The 18,729-nt window shown below is 42.4% G+C and overlaps 1 long non-coding RNA gene across 1 annotated transcript; it reads right to left on the bottom strand.

Moving 5' to 3' along the window:
- Positions 1-1,334: 1,334 nt before the first annotated feature.
- Positions 1,335-4,979, bottom strand: LOC140063985 (uncharacterized). The gene is made up of 3 exons (XR_011847676.1): positions 4,742-4,979; positions 4,298-4,493; positions 1,335-1,553 (listed from the first exon to the last, which is right to left on the bottom strand). It is a non-coding gene; the product is annotated as an uncharacterized lncRNA (long non-coding RNA).
- Between the last annotated feature and the right edge of the window lie 13,750 nt (positions 4,980-18,729).

Here is an 18,729-nt window from a genome sequence, read left to right as displayed (position 1 = left end):
TATAAGTAATTTTTTTTCTAGGGTAAACCCCCATAAATTAGCCCATTATAGAAACTACACTCCTCAATGTATGAGAAACCAACTTTAAGAAGTTTTTTAACCCTTTAAGTATTTTAGAGGGGTTAAAACAAAATGGAGGTGGAATTTACAATTTGTAATTTTTTTTGGGCAATACATTCTAAATTCACAATTAAAATTAAATGACCAAATGACCAAAAGCTCCACACAGCTTAATACCCAATTGCTCCCGATTATGCCCATACCCCATATGTGTTGGTAAACTGCTGTATGGCCAGCCAGCCGGGCATAGAATTGAAAAAAGGTCATTCACAGTGGATTTGGATTGTCTTATTGTACAAAAATGGTATAAAATGTAATGTAATGTGGATATATGGGTCTTATTTTTTCGGGTATAAGAGCAACTGTTCAAGTGTATCTTTAAAGGGGTGTAAATAGCTAATTGATTTTATTAACTTTCTTGGTGGGGATAAGGAAATGATACCATAAAAATAAAATGTTATCTTTATCTGTGGGTCACAGCAATCACAGCGATACCACATTTATAAATCTGTTTTGTTTTGCAGACTATAGAACTCATTCATTGCCATGTTCTAAGAGGCATAACATTTCGATTTTTTTGCATACACAGCTGTTTTAGGGCTTGTTTGACGGACAAGCAATACTTTTTAGCTGTACTTTTTTATCATCTTGGGATAAATGTCACTTTTTGATAACTATTTATCCATTAGGGAGGTTAGATGTCATTTTTTTTACCTTTTACGGCAGTCACCGTAGGGGACCAGTAACAATTTTATTTTATTGTACGGGTTGTTAAGGACATGGTGATACCCAATATGTAGTGTTTTGTGGTGATTTTCACTTTTTATTGTGAAATTTGATTTTATATGTGATTCATTTAGTTTTTTTGTTTTTTAATTTGGACTTTTTTTTAAAACCTTACCATACCTCCCAATATAATACATGGTGATGAGTCCTGAGATGTGTCCATAGGGGATCCCCCTTAAAAATTCTATGGGGGACATTTATGAGGGCTTGTAATAATTGCCAGTAATTGCAACTATTCCCCCCTTCAGGCCAGCTCCACAACAAGTGGGCATGGAGGGGTTAGAAGAGTGTGCAAAGTTGACAATGGAGTGAGTTGGCAGAGGTTCCTGTCTTCCGAGGCTGCGGTGCAATTCTATGATGTATCTGTATAATGTCAGGGACATATAACACTTTGTTTTTCAGGAAGCTACTCATTTCTACATAAAATCATGAAGCAGACATGCAAGGTCTAAACACAGGTGGGCATATAAATCCATCACAATCAGCCATTTCTGTAACTTGCTGCTTCTTTATTTGCCCTTTTATCTGTATCTTGTATTCCACTTCCATTCAGACACTATATATTTTGTACTTTTAGCAAAATGATCAGGTCTTGCAGTAGGCCTGTAGGTCGTAGAAGGTACATGGCTGATGACAACACTTTTCCACAATTCCAATCTTCCTTCTGTTTTGTTCTGCAAAACGATGAAGAGAACTGGCAGCTGGACCTGAGGAGATGGATTTGCACTCTTTATATAATAGTACAGATAAATTATCTTGCGCTATGGTTAATCTCAACCAATTTGTTAATCCATGATATGTTACATTGTATCTTCAGGAGCCTCATGTTAGATATACAGTAATAGTCTAATCAGAGGCCACTCAGTTTATTTAAATATTCAAATGAAGGATCCAATTCCACTTAGTATTAAACCAAATGTTCCTTGATGTTACTCAAGAACAACACATTCAAATAATACACTTTTTTTGTGATCAAATTTTTGTGATCAGCCTGTGAGCCATCTCTATATACAGAATTGGGATCTGTACACCCCTTGTCACACACTGACAAATTAAACTTTAGGGCCACCACTAAATTCAGCATCTAAAAGTTAGGAAAGAAAAAAAACAGATTCCCACTGTCTTTTCCACAATTCTACAATGGATATAAAATTGCCCATTGTGTATCAATTTGCATTCAAATGAGTTAATCTAAACTATCCATCTAATGTGGAGCACATAAATATTCCAATTTTTTTAAAGTGATTGCACATGTTGGTAGGGTTGGTGGGATCCATCCTCGCAAAAATCACTGATGATGAAAGAGAAGGGACTATAGCCTTGGCTTTATATTTGAGCCTCTTAATCTTTTTTCCTTTCAAAGTACTAGCTTGCCCTCCACTATGTGGACAGGGAGGGCAGCTATGCAAGAGATATGGTGCTATATTAGCGGTACAGCCCCTGAGATTTTCAATTAACATAAAACTTTACACTTGGCATCTCCTATCAAAACATAAGAAACTCTACCTTCAAACATTCTGGAGATTGTTACACCAAAACTATGAATGTAGCTTCGGCACATACTATAGACTGTAAATCAGTACAGTGTGTGATGCGACACAGTCTTTATATAAACGGTCAGCACCGATGTAAAAAAAATACTTTGATATTACAGTATTCCTGTTGGCCCTCCCTCTGACTGCCTCTGTGCCCTTTATACAATGCCTTTGGGTAAGTGTGGCCTGCTTTTTTGACTTTTTTACTAGTACCGGACGGTACCTCCGGTGACTGTATTGTCTTATAGCATATGGGTCCACTGTCTCCCAATATTAGTCTCATTTTCGGACATAATACATTATTGACACGCCTTTTTTGGCACATTTTTTGAGGCATAAATAGGGTAGGGGGGCCATAGGTTCTCTGTGTCTGTCCCATATCCATCTGGGACACTGTCTGTTCCCCTTATACTTTCGACTTTCAGGAATCCCTTTTGAAAGTGGTTTATATGTATTATATGTGTTATTTTGAATAAAATAGATATTTTTATGTTTACAAAGCTCTCTTATTTTTGGTCTTTGTTGGTTTATATTTTGGAGGGTGGTTTAGATTGCACATGGGGCCTTTTTTGGTTTTTGATATTACAGTATATGCCTAATATGCCCAATGCGTACTTCAGTACTTTTCCGGAAAGAACAGTCAACAACAAAATTATTAAAAATATTAGTGCAAAGCACAAGTTCCATTTACATTGAGTCAGTAGTTGCAACTGTATGGCATACAGTCAACTTATGTGTAGATTTAACCTATACATTTGACTTTCCCATGTTGTGACCAGAGACTAGTTTAAGCAAGTTATTTGCAATTACCTCAGACTACTTCAACTCTATACCCTAACCCCCCTCCAGTCACACCTAGGTTAAAATATACATATCAAAGAAATTTTATTCTTTTGAGTGTTTAAACAATTTGAGGAACAAATTGTGATCCAGACATTAAGCACGCAACAAACTCAATTAACAAACAATAAGAAGCAAGGAGATCCAGCGCCTGAAATAACATCAAAGTGAGAGGCTATTGGAAAAATCACTACTAATACTAGCCATAGTAAAAATAATTTTAGTTAACATGGGGGACCTACCGTATCAAAGATATATATTGCCTCCTTAATTAAGTTAACAAATATGATGCTAAATGGCCAGATTTATCAATAAACAGTGTAGAAGTGACAAAATTACATGGCAAATGCCCTCTACTCTAAAAGCAACCGGGATGCAAAATGAATACCGCTTGTTTCATTAACATGTCAGGTATCCTGGATTCTAAAAACGTGTTGTCTATTGAAATGTATAGATATTCCATATATTCCATATATTTCATATTCCAGTTACAATTGTTGCCTTAGTTGTTTCATTTGCTAGCCATAAAAAGTTCCCAAAATAAAATAAGTTAGTTCATGCTGCAGAAAAATGAATCCTTAAGTGACATCATATACCAAAGTATAAAAGTTCCAGATGATAATCTGAAGACATTTTTTATATGGTTATATGTTATATGGACTGCATAATGATTGAGGTAACAATAAGGCCTATAAGAAAATGGGATATTAAATGGAGCCAGTAGGAAGTAGAATTAGTCCCACAGAAAACAAGCCCTCATATAGCTTTACAAACGGTAAAATAAAGGTATGCTTTTTGGAAAGTGGCAAGGGTTAATTTGGCGCAAATTGATCATACCCCAAAAGGGTTCGACCTGCTCACCAGAGTATGAAAAGATCCTTACATAGAACAATTGAAATAGGCTTCCAAGAACCCCCATACCGCTGTTGTTTACAGTTATATGACTACAAGATGGGCTTTTAGTCATTTATCTTCTGGTGGGATCTAAAAATCTGTGTCAATTCTTTGCTATGCCTTGAAAAATTGTTATAATAAGGAAATTCTATGATCACATAGAAGGGCAGGCTTATAGTTACCTTTGTAGTTTCTGTAATAGAGACCTTTGCCTTCACACACAAACAGAAGAGTCTCCACAAGTTGAATGCCGCAGAGGTGATGAATACTAGAAGCTTGAGTATTCGTGAAATAAAGCATCAGTACTAAACATATTGCGGCTTGTATCCACTGTCCTCGTCCCATACTCCTTTAGAGTATACAGTGGAAGTGCTGAACCTGCAATATATAGTAGATAGTATTTTACTGTCATTTTTTAATGCAATTTCAAGATTTTTTTTTTTTATAGAGGCAATTATTTATGGCTAGAGTAATAATCTTTAACATGAACCCCTTACAAGATACCAGTGTTATTTGCCAGAACATAAAATCTTATTCTTAAACTTTCATACTAGATTAGTCACAATTCTGTAACCATTGGTTGTTTGAGTTACATTTCTGGAGAGTTACATAAATTGCACACTTACCTTTCCTTTATGAAGGGATGCACAGGATATAGATTGTGGTTTTTCAAAGTTTAATGGAAGTACGACCTTCTGGAAATGATACATGAAGATCTTGGGAATTGCCTCTTATAAGTAGTCCAACCCCCTACTTCTACGAATATAAATGACTCCCTGGACAGGTGAGCAGTAAAAGAAGATAGACATAGACACAGTTTATCTCCGCACTGTTGGAGATAAAGAAACACATAGGTGATAATGAAACAGAGGTGATCAAAGTGATAAAACTACAGTACAAAAGACATCTTCATTTCCTATGTTACTTTAGCATTTTAACGACCAGGCCCTTTTTTGTTTTTGAGTTTTAATTTTTCACTCCGAACCTTTAAAAATCTATACCTTTTTTATTTTTCAATGTAAACAGCTGTGTGAGGGCTTGTTTTCTGTGTAACAAATTGCACTTCATAGTGATGGTATTTAATATTCCATGCCGTGTACTGGGAAGCAGGAGAAAAAAATCGCAGTGAATGCCTTAAAAGGGCTATCCTCACATCCTATAGATCTACCTACCACCCAATCTACCTTTATAGGTAGATTTGTGGTGGTAGGTTCCCTTTAACATAGGGCGTGCTCAGGCTGAGCACTGGAACACCCCCTAATTTGTGTTGTATGATGCCTATTGCAGCTGCACCACAATTGTGCAGACAATTCTTAACCCCTTAAGGACGCAGGGTATTTTCGCTCATTTCTCGCTCTCTATCTTTAAAAATCCATAACTTTTTTTAATTTTATTCTGTGTACAGAGCTGTGTGAGGGCTTATTTTGTGCGTAACAAATTTTACTTTCCCGTGATGTTATTTATTATTCCCTGCCATGTAGTGGGAAGCCGGAAAAAAATTCCAAATGTGGAAAAATTTTAAAAAAACCCATGTGTGTCACGTTCTTGTGGGCTCAGTTTTTACGACTTTCACTCTGCTCTCCAAATAACACCTCTACTTTATTTTTTGGTTCAGTGCGATCGCGGTGATACCAAATTTATATAGGTTTTATTGCGTTTTAATGTATTTTCAAAAATTAAACAAACGTGTCCAAAAAAGAAAAAACATTTTTTGCCATCTTCTGACGCTAATAACTTTTTCATATTTTGGTGTACAGAGCTGTGTGATATGTCATTTTTTTTTGCAAAATGGACTATGCGACATTTTGATCATTTTTTATGTCATGTAAATAGGTGTAAAAGTCGTGTTTTGAAAATTTAGGCTCCATTTCACGTCTCGGAGGTCACCGTCGTCAATAACCGTTTTAATATTTTGATAGATTGGGCATTTTGGGACGTGTCTGTGTCTGTGATTTTTACTGTTTATTATGTTTTATATCAGTTCTAGGGAAAGGGGGGTGATTTGAACTTTTAATATTTTATTATTTTTTTACATATTTTAAACTTTTTTTTTCACTATTTCTTAGACCATCTAGGGTACATTAACCCTAGATGGTCAGATCGTTCCTACCATATACTGCAATACAACTGTATCGCAGTATATGGCATTTCTGCACACTACATTACAATGAGCCACTGGCTCATTGTAATGAATAGACAGAAGCCATTCAGCCTCTGGTCAAATGAAGACCCGAGGCTACCATGGCAACCGATCGCAGCCCCCGATGACGTTAGGGGAAACGACGATCAGTGGGAACATGGCAGCGCCATGCTTTCAGTGCCGCCGGCGACTTTGCAAGCACCGACCGCGGGTGTTAGCGATGGATCTTTGCTGCGATATACAGCAAAGCCCATCTCTGTATGAAGAGGGCTTAGCCCGTGAAGGAGCGTGAAGGGGTTAAATACCTGTGCAAGCAGTTTGCATCTAAAAAACATGCAAAGCCTGCCATAAAACGGGCGCACGGCCCTTAGTAAATTTGCCCTTTTTTTTCTTCTTTCACTACTTCGAAGCCTGCAAAGATCAACACACATTTGTGTACTCTTCCTTTTTTGGCCATAAGGTGACCTCAACCTCCCTGGTTTCAGCACAGGAAGCACCTCTTAGTCTGCCAAATGTTTCTTCAAACCCGTAGTTTTCAACCTTTTCAATTTTGAGAGAATTATTCGATCATTTGTGATGCAAAAGCAGTCCAAAAATAGAATTGTACTTCTACAATTGTCCTTTGCTGTATCCAAATCACTTGGTTACTCTTTTGGCTTCTCCCCCTCCTTGATGATTTCCTAAAGGGGTTCACTCTCCCTTTTTGTGTGATGTGGTTGTTGCTTCTTTAGGCATGCTGTATTCTGAATCTGTGGTTACTGTTGTCCAGTAATTCTTCCAGTTGCCTTCTTTATAAACACCTTCCTCCTATGTTTCTTTTCTCGTCTGCAAAGATTCTGTCACTTTTAAAATCTGTTTTATCTTTCATAGGAACTTTTTTTTCTATGTTTTTCCTGAAACTTAAAATGTTAAATAGCTTAACCTCTCTCCTGGAGTAAGGAGTAAATAAAAGATAATCTGTGCAATCTAAGTACCTAATAACTGGACCTATAAACCATTAAAAACAAACTTGTTCTGCATCTTTATATATGCCAATCACAAAAATTCTGAAAGTTGCCTGGACCCAAAAGGTTAATTACCTTATATACCCGAGTATACCCAAGTACAAGCCGACACGATTATAAGCCTAATTTTACCACGAACTGGGAAAACCTCTTGAATCGAGTATAAGCCTGGGGTGGGAAATGCATTGGTGCCAGTCCATGCCCCTCAGTATATAGCTACAACCTCCTGACCCTCCAGTATATATATATATATATATATAGCCAGCCTTCTGCCCCCAATATATAACTAGCTAGCCTCCTGCCCACCAGTATATAGCCATCTAGCCTATGCCCCCCGGCCAGCTAATGCCCCCTAGTATATAGCCAACCAGTTCCCCAGTATAGCCAGCCAGACCATTCCCCCATTATATAGCCATCCAGCCCCCTAGTATATAGCCAGTCAGCCCATGCCTGCTAGTATATAGCCAGTTCATATCCCTAGTATATAACCAGCCAGACCCCTAATATATAACCATCCATCCTACAGTATATAGCTAGCCAGACCATGCCCCTAGTATATAGCCAGCAAACCCCTGCCCTAGTATATAGGCAGCCAGTCCCCTGTCCCCCAGGATATAGCCAACCCCTTACCCCCCAGTATATAGCCAGCAAGCCCCTAGTATATAGCCAGTCCATGCCCCCAGCCAGCCCATAATATATAGCCAGCCTCCCTTATATAGCCAGCATCTGTCCCCATATATATAGCCAGCCCCCGAATAAAGCCAGCCACCCCCCTGTATGTAGCCAGCACCTACCCCTATAAGTAGTAAGCACCCAGTAAGCCTTCCACTTAAAAACATAAAGAAAAACTCACCTTTCTAATGCCCCGCACAGGTGCTCTTCTTACTTTTGGTAATGGTAATGCGCACCGGCCGTGCACACACTATGATATCAGCCGCCGCTGAAAGGTGAGTTTTGGCTTTATTTTTTTTTTACTCAAGTATAAGTCGAGCTTGAGTTTTTCAGCACATTTTTTGTACTGAAAAACTCAGCTTTTACAGGGGCATATACAGTAAATATTTCCTTCCCATTCAGGACTCTACCAATTGCTTTGATAGAATCAAATGGCCTAGTCCCTTGAGAACAAAGAGAGCTAATCCTCAACTCATTATTTCAGGTATAGCAACAGGATCATTGTTTTTTCTAATCTCATAGTCTCTTGTACATTAGGTGTGAGGCTTTTGTAAAAATCTAAATTTGATTTACACTTAAGTAGAGATGATCTTAACTCAAGACACACACTTAACTGAAGAAAACATGTTTAATGCAATAGGCCAACATAAGAGACCAGCTGGATGTAAGGGATAGCTACCCACAATTTCCTTCTTGAGATCCTACTTTTACCTAGTTTGACAAAATACGGGAAAAAGGGAAAACAAACATTAACTTTGTGGAGAATATTAAATGTTATGACTGGACCACATTGTTTTAGTGTATTTTTCCCCTTTATAAAGGTAAATGGATTCTGAACCTTAATTGTATTGAATTGTATGCAGTGGAATAGGAACCCTACAAAATCTTGGCAGACCATACAGTATATATGGATGGTATTAATTGTATTATAACACCATCCTCACTGGACAAGTGAGGGATGAAAGAAAATCAAATGAATGGTAATTGGGGCAAACATGAGACTTTCCAGAGATAATTAAAGTCTGCAAAGAAATTGTGACCTTGGGATTTAAAGGTTAATGGGAGGCGTTCTCATCTAATCTTATTTGTCTTCTACTGTTTTGTTTCTAACTAGTTAAATATTGAAGGTGTCACTGCAGACTATTAGTATACTGACAAGTAAGAAAATATGCAGACATGCCAGCTATGTTTTTTCACATAAAGACCCTGGAAATAAAAAATACACATAGGCTTGTATGTATTTAAACATTAGGACATGAGTATGGGCAACAGCCAAACCCAGAGCTGTTGGGTGGGCCCACTTGTGGCCGCATCTTAGTCCCTAACAGCCTGGCAGCACCTAGGAAGTTATAACCAGGGCCGATTCTAGACAAAGTGGGGCCCTGGGCAGAACTAAAAGTGGGGCCCCAAAATAAAACTATTTTATGACCAGTCACAGTCAGTAAGAGGCTCCCTTTAGTATGGTAAAACAAACTGTAATATGGGAAAATAATAGGATAGATAATAGGGAGATAGATGGGCAGCACGGTGGCTCAATCGTTAGCACTACAGCCTTGCAGCGCTGGTCAACATCTGCAAGGAGTTTGTAAGTTCTCTCCGTGTTGCGTGGGTTTCCTCCGGGTCCTCCAGTTTCCTCCCACACTCCAAAAACTTACTGGTAGGTTGAATAGATTGTGAGCCCCATGGGGACAGGGACTGATGTGGCAAGCTCTGTGCAGCGCTGCATAATCTGTGTGCGCTATATAAAAAAACGGAATTATTCATTATAATTATTGTGATAGAAGATAAATATGAAAGATGACAGGGATTTCTAGATGCAGAACTATAAAGCAGATGATATATACAGTAGATAGATATGAGCGATAAATACAGTAGAAAAGAGATAGAAGATTGATTGAAAAATAGATAGAGAAAAAGCAAGGTATATAAATGGTCAGGTTATATGAGATCGATAACTAGACAGATAGACATATAGACAGGAGAAACATGATGAGCACCATCACCCGGGAATTCAAGGGGTATTAACCCTTTCTGGATATTTTTTTGCATTATTGGCAAGAGCAATTTTTACAATTTTGCCTTTAACAAATAAAATCAAAATTGCAGCAAAAAGAATTAAAGTAAACTGCAGCAAACCACATATCTTCTGAAAGCAGACACTTGCCCCATTTTCAAAATTGCATTTAAAAGTTTATAGACATAAGCACCTCCATGCAATTTTGATTCAAACTAAAAAAAATTATAAAAAATGCTTAAAATTTGACTTTGATGGCAAAAAAGTGCTATAAACAGAAAATATTTAGCTTCACATCTTCTAAATGTAATAGATGGACATGTGTAGAGTTCACAAATGCCTTATATTGATATCTTCACATGAATAAATCATCATAATATCACTAAAACTGAAATCACTAAATATCTGCTTTTAGAAATTTTAGGACAGTCACAACCTGCAAAATATATCACTAAAACAGATTAAAAAGTAAAGGCACCACTAAAACCTATATATTTTTAAAAGCAGACAACCAGGCGATGCATTTGGCAATTAACATTTGACCAACGCTAAAGATAAGGACACTTTGTAAACTACTAAGATATCTACAGTGGTCAGTCATATTTTTCAAATATATACCTCTGGATAACGAAAGAAATCCAGCACTAACCACATATACATAAACTTCTAAGAGAACATTGCCGAATTTCTATATTTATTTACTTTGAATCAATCCTTAAATCTGCACCATAATGTCCTTTGAGGAGATTTAAAAACTGACCGAAAACAAAGTGGAGACCTTTACCTTCACAGAAGCCGAAAACCTAATCATGCAATCAGCTGAAACAGCTGGACTAATGTTGGAAAAAGCAAAATCGAATACCAAAGCAGATTTCCCAAAGAAATTGGAACAGCTTAAGAAAAAAGAAACAAGTCTTCTTCTACACGCTTCTACTCTGACAGAGTATATGAAGGTCCAAAGGATTCCATGAGGTATGAGAACTACTTTACGTCCAATTTTTTAAAAAGATGATGCTATATATCTACAGAAATGGTTTGCAATTAGTAATCGATATTCTACGGTTTTAATGTTACTAACATTAAAGGGGTATTCCAGGAATCAGCATAATTCATATACAAATGGGCACTCAAAATATAAGATAATGTGTAATTAGTTGTTATTTAAAATGTTGCTCCCCTTAGCAGAAAATGCTGTTGACATACACTGTAATGAAGAATTATAATGCTACTGGCCCTTTAATCAGTCCGCTAATTTCCTCCGCGCGGTCCGTTGCAGAACAGAAGATGGCCGCCGGTCACATGTTCACATCACATGTCCATCACCTGCCTGGGAAGGTCATGTGATCACCACTATGTTTGGCTGTAGTCGGTTGGTTGCAGTGCAACCAGTATGGCCAGTGTTGTGGTGATGGCAGTTACACATCATTACTATGGTAACAGAGCAAGAAAACCTGTTACATCATCACTGGGGGCAGAGCATAAGTGGTAGGAGGAGTTACTGAGAACCAAAGGATCATGGAACTTGTAGTTACCAGTGGCGGCCATCTTAGTGATAACTCCACCTACTTTAGAGAGGCCATAAACTTTGTAAATCATAAAATCAAATTATTTAAGCTCCGTTTTGTTAATAATGACATTGTTAATAATGACATTGAGTATATATCATCATGGGTTTTTGTGTCAGACGTTCATATTCCCGGAACTATCGACAGCTATCCAACTATCCAACATTAGCTATCGACAAAATCCAACAAGACATTAAATTAATAGAAGAACAATTTAAAATGAATACCCCAGAGTCACGGGCTGAACCCTTTCCATAGCCGGTAAGTCTTTGCTGCATATTGCCAGCATGGGCGCCGCCATCTTCCCGAGGATCGTCGCTCCCTGTTACATCATCGGGGAGCGGCGATCTGTCGCCATGACAACCTCGGGTCTTCCGAAGACCGGAGGCTGCTCTGTGTTAACCCTTTCATGAGGAGGAAAATCCCCATATACTGCCATACTGTAGTATTTTGTATATGTTAACTTTATAAATAATAAATATTTTGTAACTGTATATTGTGACATAAACAATGTAAATTTATCACTGTCTCTACAATTCACCTGTTTGATGCATACTTCCGGATGCTTGTGTATGGATTGAGTTTCCTTTCCCAGAATAACCTGTGAACGGGCTCCATAAGCCACTGAACAGTTAAGTCTCCATCGGGAACTACTAATAGGTATATCCTCCAAAGAAGTTTCTAAAAAGAATTTTATCTTTTGTATATTCTACTTCATGCTTAATGCCAGTCGTATTTTGGTCAGTCGTATTTGGTCAGTCGTATTTTTCAAATAGACCCTCATGTAACTGTCACAGTCTCAGAGAAATAGACAGTGGACTCCCTGGACCACCGCGGGAGATAACAACCTTAGCCGCAACCCGGGAGCGGAGTCTAAGTGAACTCCTGGTCTCCGCCAGAGCCCGCTGCAAAACGGGATGGTCTTGCTGCGGTGAGGAGTCACCAGGTCGCTCCGCGGGTGCGACTAGGCCTACGGTGGCAGCCAAGGTAGGGACACGAGGACCACGAGAAGGCAGGACCACCGGAAGCCAGGCAGTACCACAGGAAGGCAGGCAGCCAGGACCACGGGAAGGCAGGCAGGACCACGGGAAGGCAGGCAGGACCACGGAAAAGCAGGCAGGACCACGAGAAGGCAGGCAGGCAGGACCTCGGATGGCTGGCAGGACCTCGGAGCGCCACAGGATACCAAGACCGCCACAGGACACCAGGACCGCCACAGGACACCAGGACCGCCACAGGACAACACGGAACAAGGAAACACCACGAAACACAGGAAAATGGAACACGGGAACACCACTGAACACAGAGGCGTCTGGAAACGCTCAGGAAGGCTTTCTGCTCAGAAGAATGAGCTGAAGATCGGCCAGGGGATGCCGGGAGTCGCCAGGCTATATAGCCGAGCCAGGAATGCCAGAGCCAATAAGGAGGATGCTGGCCCTTTAAGGCTGGGAGAAGTCCGCGCGAGCCCCCTCTAGTGGCAGAAGAACGCGACTGCAGGGAAGAAGCATGCGGCCTACACACTGGGAGCAAGAGTGCAGGCCGGAGCCAGGAGAGGTAAGTGAGGGCTGGGTACACAGGCACGGGCACGGGTACACACTCAATCCGTACCGAGGATCGCGGGTATAACCGTGACAGTACCCCCCCCCCTTAGGGCCCCTCTTCTCTTCTTCTTCAGCCCGCTGTTCTTCTTTCTTCGCCTCCTCCAATTCTTCTTGGTGATGAGACACCTTAGGAGGATAGAAGGCACCAGGAAGACTTGGGAAGCCGCAGGCTGGGTCGGCTCTAGGCACACCAGAGCAGCCTCAGGGGAGGCCGGTGGAGACTCTGGAGCAGCCTCAGGGGAGGCCGGTGGAGACTCTGTAGCGGCCTCAGGGGAGGCTGGTGGAGACTCTGGAGCGGCCTCAGGGGAGGCCGGCGGAGGCTCTGGAGCGGCCTCAGGGGAGGCCGGCGGAGGCTCTGGAGCGGCCTCAGGGGAGGCCGGCGGAGGCTCTGGAGCGGCCTCAGGGGAGGCCGGTGGAGACTCTGGAGCGGCCTCAGGGGAGGACGGTGCTGCCGTGGGAAGCTGTGGAGTCTGGGGCGCCATTGGAGCAGCCGTGGGAAGCTATGGAGTCTGGGGCATTACTGGAGCAGCACTGGCAAGCTGCGGAGTCTGGAGCACCACTGGAACAGCCGTGGGAAGCTGCGGAGTCTGGGGCGCCACTGGAGCAGCCGTGGGAAGCTGCTGAGTCTGGGGCGCCACTGGAGCAGCACTGGCAAGCTGCGGAGTCTGGGGCTGCTGGGACAGCTCTGGGAAGCTGCGGAATGTGGGGTGCCACTGGAGCAGCCGTGGCAAGCTGCGGAGTCACTGGAGCAGCCGTGGCACGCTGCGGAGTCTGGGGCACCACTGGAGCAGCTGTGGCAAGCAGCGGAGTCTGGGGCGTCACTGGAGCAGCCGTGGCAAGCTGCGGAGTCTCTGGAGCAGCACTGGAAAGCTGCGGAGTCCCTGGAGCAGCACTGGAAAGCTGCGGAGTCTCTGGAGCAGCACTGGAAAGCTGCGGAGCCTCTGGAGCAGCACTGGCAAGCTGCGGAGCGTCTGGAGCAGCACTGGCAAGCTGCGGAGCCCCTGGCTCAGCACTGGCAAGCTGTGGAGCCACTGGAGCGGCTGCAGGAAGCTGCAGAGCCACTGGAGCGGCTGCGGGAAGCTGCGGAGCCACTGGAGCGGCTGCGGGAAGCTGCGGAGCCACTGGAGCGGCTGCTGGAAGCTGCGGAGCCACTGGAGCGGCTGCGGGAAGCTGCAGAGCCACTGGAGTGGCTGCAGGAAGCTGCAGAGCCACTGGAGCAGCTGCGGGAAGCTGCAGAGCCATGGGAGGAGGCTCGGGCGCTGCTGGGACAGCTCTGGGAAGCTGCAGAGGCTTGGGCGCCACTGGAACAGCTCTGGGAAGCTGCGGAGGCTGAGGCGCCGCTGGAGCAGCTCTGGGAAGCTGCGTAGGCTGAGGTGTCGCTGGAGCAGCTCTGGGAAGCTGCGGAGGCTGAGGAGCCCCTGGAGCAGCTCTGAGAAGCTGCGGAGGCTTGTGCGACACTGGAGCAACTCTGGGAAGCGGCGGAGTCACAGAAGCAGCTCTGGGAAGCTGCGGAGTCATGGGAGCAGCTCTGGGAAGCTGCAGTCACAGGAGCAGATCTGGGAAGCTGCGGAGTCACTGGGGACACTGGGACTAGGCAGGAGGGGCGAAGTAGCCGAACTTGAGGTGGTCCAAACCTGGACTGGATTTTTCTCAGGAACTTGGTATAGGAGACCATGTCCGGGTCACCACTATCCAATAGAGGGGTAGCCCAGGCCAGGGCCTCTCCAGAGAGCAAAGAGATGAACGCCACCTTAGAACGTTCGGTGGAGTACTTGGAGGATAACTGTTCAAGGTGCTGTGAGAACTGGGAAATAAATCTCCTGCACAATTTGGGGTCGCCATCAAATTTGTCCGGCAAAAAATTTTCGGGTCCAGTCTCTACTGCCAAAAAACCATTGTGGGGTGACTGAAGCAACGGGAGGATTCACAGGAGCCTGCTGCTGGGAGGCAATAATCCGCAGGGTGGCAGCGAGTTTGTCCAAGAGTTATTTTTGCGCAGCAATCTCTTGGGACTGCTGGGCAATAGTGCTGGGAAGGTCACCCAGTCCATGGCCGGATCTTACTGTCACAGTCTCAGTCTCAGGGGAATAGACAGTGGACTCCCTGGACCACCGCGGGAGATAACAACCTTAGCCGCAACCCGGGAGTGGAGTCTAAGTGAACTCCTGGTCTTCGCCAGAGCCCGCCGCAAAGCGGGATGGTCTTGCTGCAGCGGGGAGTCACCAGGTCGCTCCGCGGATGCGACTAGGCCCGCGGTGGTAGCCAAGGTAGGGACACGGGGACCACGGGAAGGCAGGACCACGGGAAGGCAGGCAGGACCACGGGAAGGCAGGCAGGAAGGACCACGGAAAGGCAGGCAGGACCACGGAAAGGCAGGCAGGACAACGGGAAGGCAGGCAGGACCACGGGAAGGCAGGCAGGACCACGGGAAGGCAGGCAGGACCACGAGAAGGCAGGCAGGCAGGACCTCGGATGGCTGGCAGGACCTCGGAGCACCACAGGATACCAAGACCGCCACAGGACACCAGGGAACACCACGAAAACAGGAAAACGGAACACAGGAACACCACAGAACACGGGAACTCAGAGGCGTCTGGAAACGTTTAGGAAGGCTTTCTCCTCAGAAGAATGAGCTGAATATCTGGCAGGGGATGCTGGGAGTCGCCAGGCTATATAGCCGAGCCAGGAATGCTAGAGCCAATAAGGTGGATGCTGGCCCTTTAAGGCTGGGAGAAGTCCGAGCGCGCCCTCTCTAGTGGCAGGAGCACGCGACTGCAGGGAAGAAGCATGCGGCCTACACGCTGGGAGCAAGAGTGCAGGCCGGAGCCAGGAGAGGTAAGTGAGGGCTGGGGGAGCGGGGACCGCCGCAGCAGGCACGGGTACACCCTCAATCCGTACCGAGGATCGCGGGTGTAACCGTGACAGTAACTTTGTGACAATCACAAATTATTAGACAAAAAGTGCATTGAAAATGCCTTGATAACGTACATTTTTCATAACTCACATCAAAGTGGAGGTTTACGACCAAATAGGGATTTAAAAATAATACGGTAACAATAAGTGAGAAGATTTATATATACCACAATACACAACATCAATTTACACTCCCAAAAATGCTAAGACAAAAACCGTGACATATTTAGTTGCTATTCACAAATGTGTTTAAAAATATATCACACACAAAATAAAAAGCTCCTATTCTGTCAAAATCTAATTTTTCCAGAAATCACCATGTAAACAAGAATAACTTTTAAATGAAAATTCTACATTTTCTAAAGATGTGAAGAGATCATACATACCCCACATGTATATATTCACCAAAATATGCAGCAAAGGGAATGTTAAATCCACAGGGGGCACCAAACAATTTTTTCTGAAAATTGCACAGAACGTCACACAGATCTATCACTGTATGCTCCTTACACAATGGTAACCCAAATAAATAACTATATATCCATAGAATGAGATGGCAAAAGTCACTTTTAGATGTGTACCATTGTATAATCCAAATAATAACAGAACCCTTCATGCTTCATAAAAACTTGAGTGAGAACGTTATAGCATAGGTGTAAATAATGGAGGTGTGAAATAAAAACTTTATTCAGGAATGTGTGTGTTTTTGGTGTTACATATAGCTTTATGGAAATGTTCTGGGTCGCGGTGTTAATATGTAGCTACATTAGGCGAAGAGGATCCAATGATCATCGTATCAGTCAATTTTCGCAAAAAAACTATCACAAAATAAAAGGTAATAAGAGAGAAAGTGTATTCTTAGATCTGGATAGGAGAGGGTTAAATACATGAATATTAGTTGATATTATTCCTTATCAAAATGTAGTAACATATAAAGTGAATATTTCCATTTTCTGTGAGGTGCAGCAGCTCCTGTGCGCAGCAAATTCTCCCTGCAGCCTGATGGCTAAGAATCTGGAGAGGGATACACTTTGGAGGGCTATATCTCTGTCTCTGTGACACTTAGGCCGGTGCCACACGCACCGCTTTGTCTGCCTTTGAAAACGCAAACGCAGACAAAGCCGCGCCTACGGAAACGCCTGCGATTGGGCCGCGGCCTGCCCCGGTAGGCGCGGCTTTGTCTGCGTTTTCAAACGCAGACAAAGCGGTGCGTGTGGCACCAGCCTTAGACTCTAAATATTAACTGTTAAAATGCCATCAGGAGTGATTTTTATATAAAAAAATCGCACCTGAAATTCTCACTTTAAACCTAAATATCTCTGGATCTATGGCACCTAGAAACACAATTTTAGATTCATTTGAAAGAAGAGATTTCAAATGAATGCCCACTTTGCCTACTCATAGCGCCGGTCTTGATAGAACTTTACAATGTTTAACAATGTGATTTTCAAATAGTGTTTTCATTAGATGTTGTAATTCACATTAGTGGTATATTTTGGATGAAATGTTTTGCACTTATTTCCAAGAATATGTACATTTGTTCAACATTTTGAGAAATTTGTGATTTCCTCATTTCTCTATATTATGCTCAACATATAGTTAGCATAAATTAGTTACTAAATAACATATGTCTGCTTTAGGTTGGCAGAGTTTTTTCTACTGCTTTTTTAAAGTACATTAGAAGGTTTTCAATCGGAAGCAATTTTCTGAAGTTTTAAGGAAATTTAAGATTCAATTATTTTAGAGGCCATTTCATGTTGAATGGGGTTTTTAAAGTTTTAGTTATTATTTCTATTTATTAGAACCTCCCCTATTTTTAAAACTGCATGTTTCAAACTATTCGAAACCGGCCTTTGTTAAGTTTATTAACCTTTAAAGGGTAACCATCATTTCAAATGTTGTAGGGCAGGTAATTTTTAGCCCTTTTGCAATGGATTAGTTACCCGATTCTTGTTCCTTCCTTTTGTATTCTGCAGCCTTCCCCCTGTTGTCAGTGACTCTTTATATGGCTGTTGCTAGGCACATTCGGTCTTCACTGAGGAGCTGACTGCAGAGGGAGACATAACCCCCCTCTCCTCTCTCTCTGCTCCCAGCTGTTTACCTCATAGCTCAGTGCACCAGCACTCAGTCACCTTATCTCTCCCTCAGCTTTCCCTGCACTTGTATCTAAACAAATAATACACACAGCCATAAGCTGCAGGTTCACCACAATCTACTCTCCCCCTCACACTCGGCAGCAGAGACTCTACAAGTCTTCAATCTGTCCCCTCATGTGCTGTGCTAAAGTTTTACATAGATAGATAGATAGATAGATAGATAGATAGATAGATAGGATATACATAGATATGACTAGATAGATAGGAAATACACAGGAAGATAGATAGATAGATAGATAGATAGATAGATAGATAGATAGATAGATAGATAGGATATACATAGATAGATATGACTAGATAATAGATAGATAGGATAAATATAGATAGATGTTAGATAGAAAGATAGGAAATACAAAGATAGATAGATAAATAGATAGATAGGATATACATAGATATATAGATGTGACTAAATAACAGATATGACTAGATAGATAGATAGATAGATATGGCGTCATTGGTCAGCAGCGCGCCCTTGTGATGAGGTGACAGGAGGCAGGTCCCGCCCCTCCATCTTGCTGATTGTAGTTTTTTTGAGAGCTGCAAACCGAG

Source organism: Engystomops pustulosus, chromosome 6, assembly GCF_040894005.1.
Source record: "Engystomops pustulosus chromosome 6, aEngPut4.maternal, whole genome shotgun sequence".
NCBI lineage: Eukaryota > Metazoa > Chordata > Amphibia > Anura > Leptodactylidae > Engystomops > Engystomops pustulosus.
The sequence above is the reverse complement of the archived record's forward strand: the minus strand, read 5'-3'. Positions and strand labels throughout refer to the sequence as shown.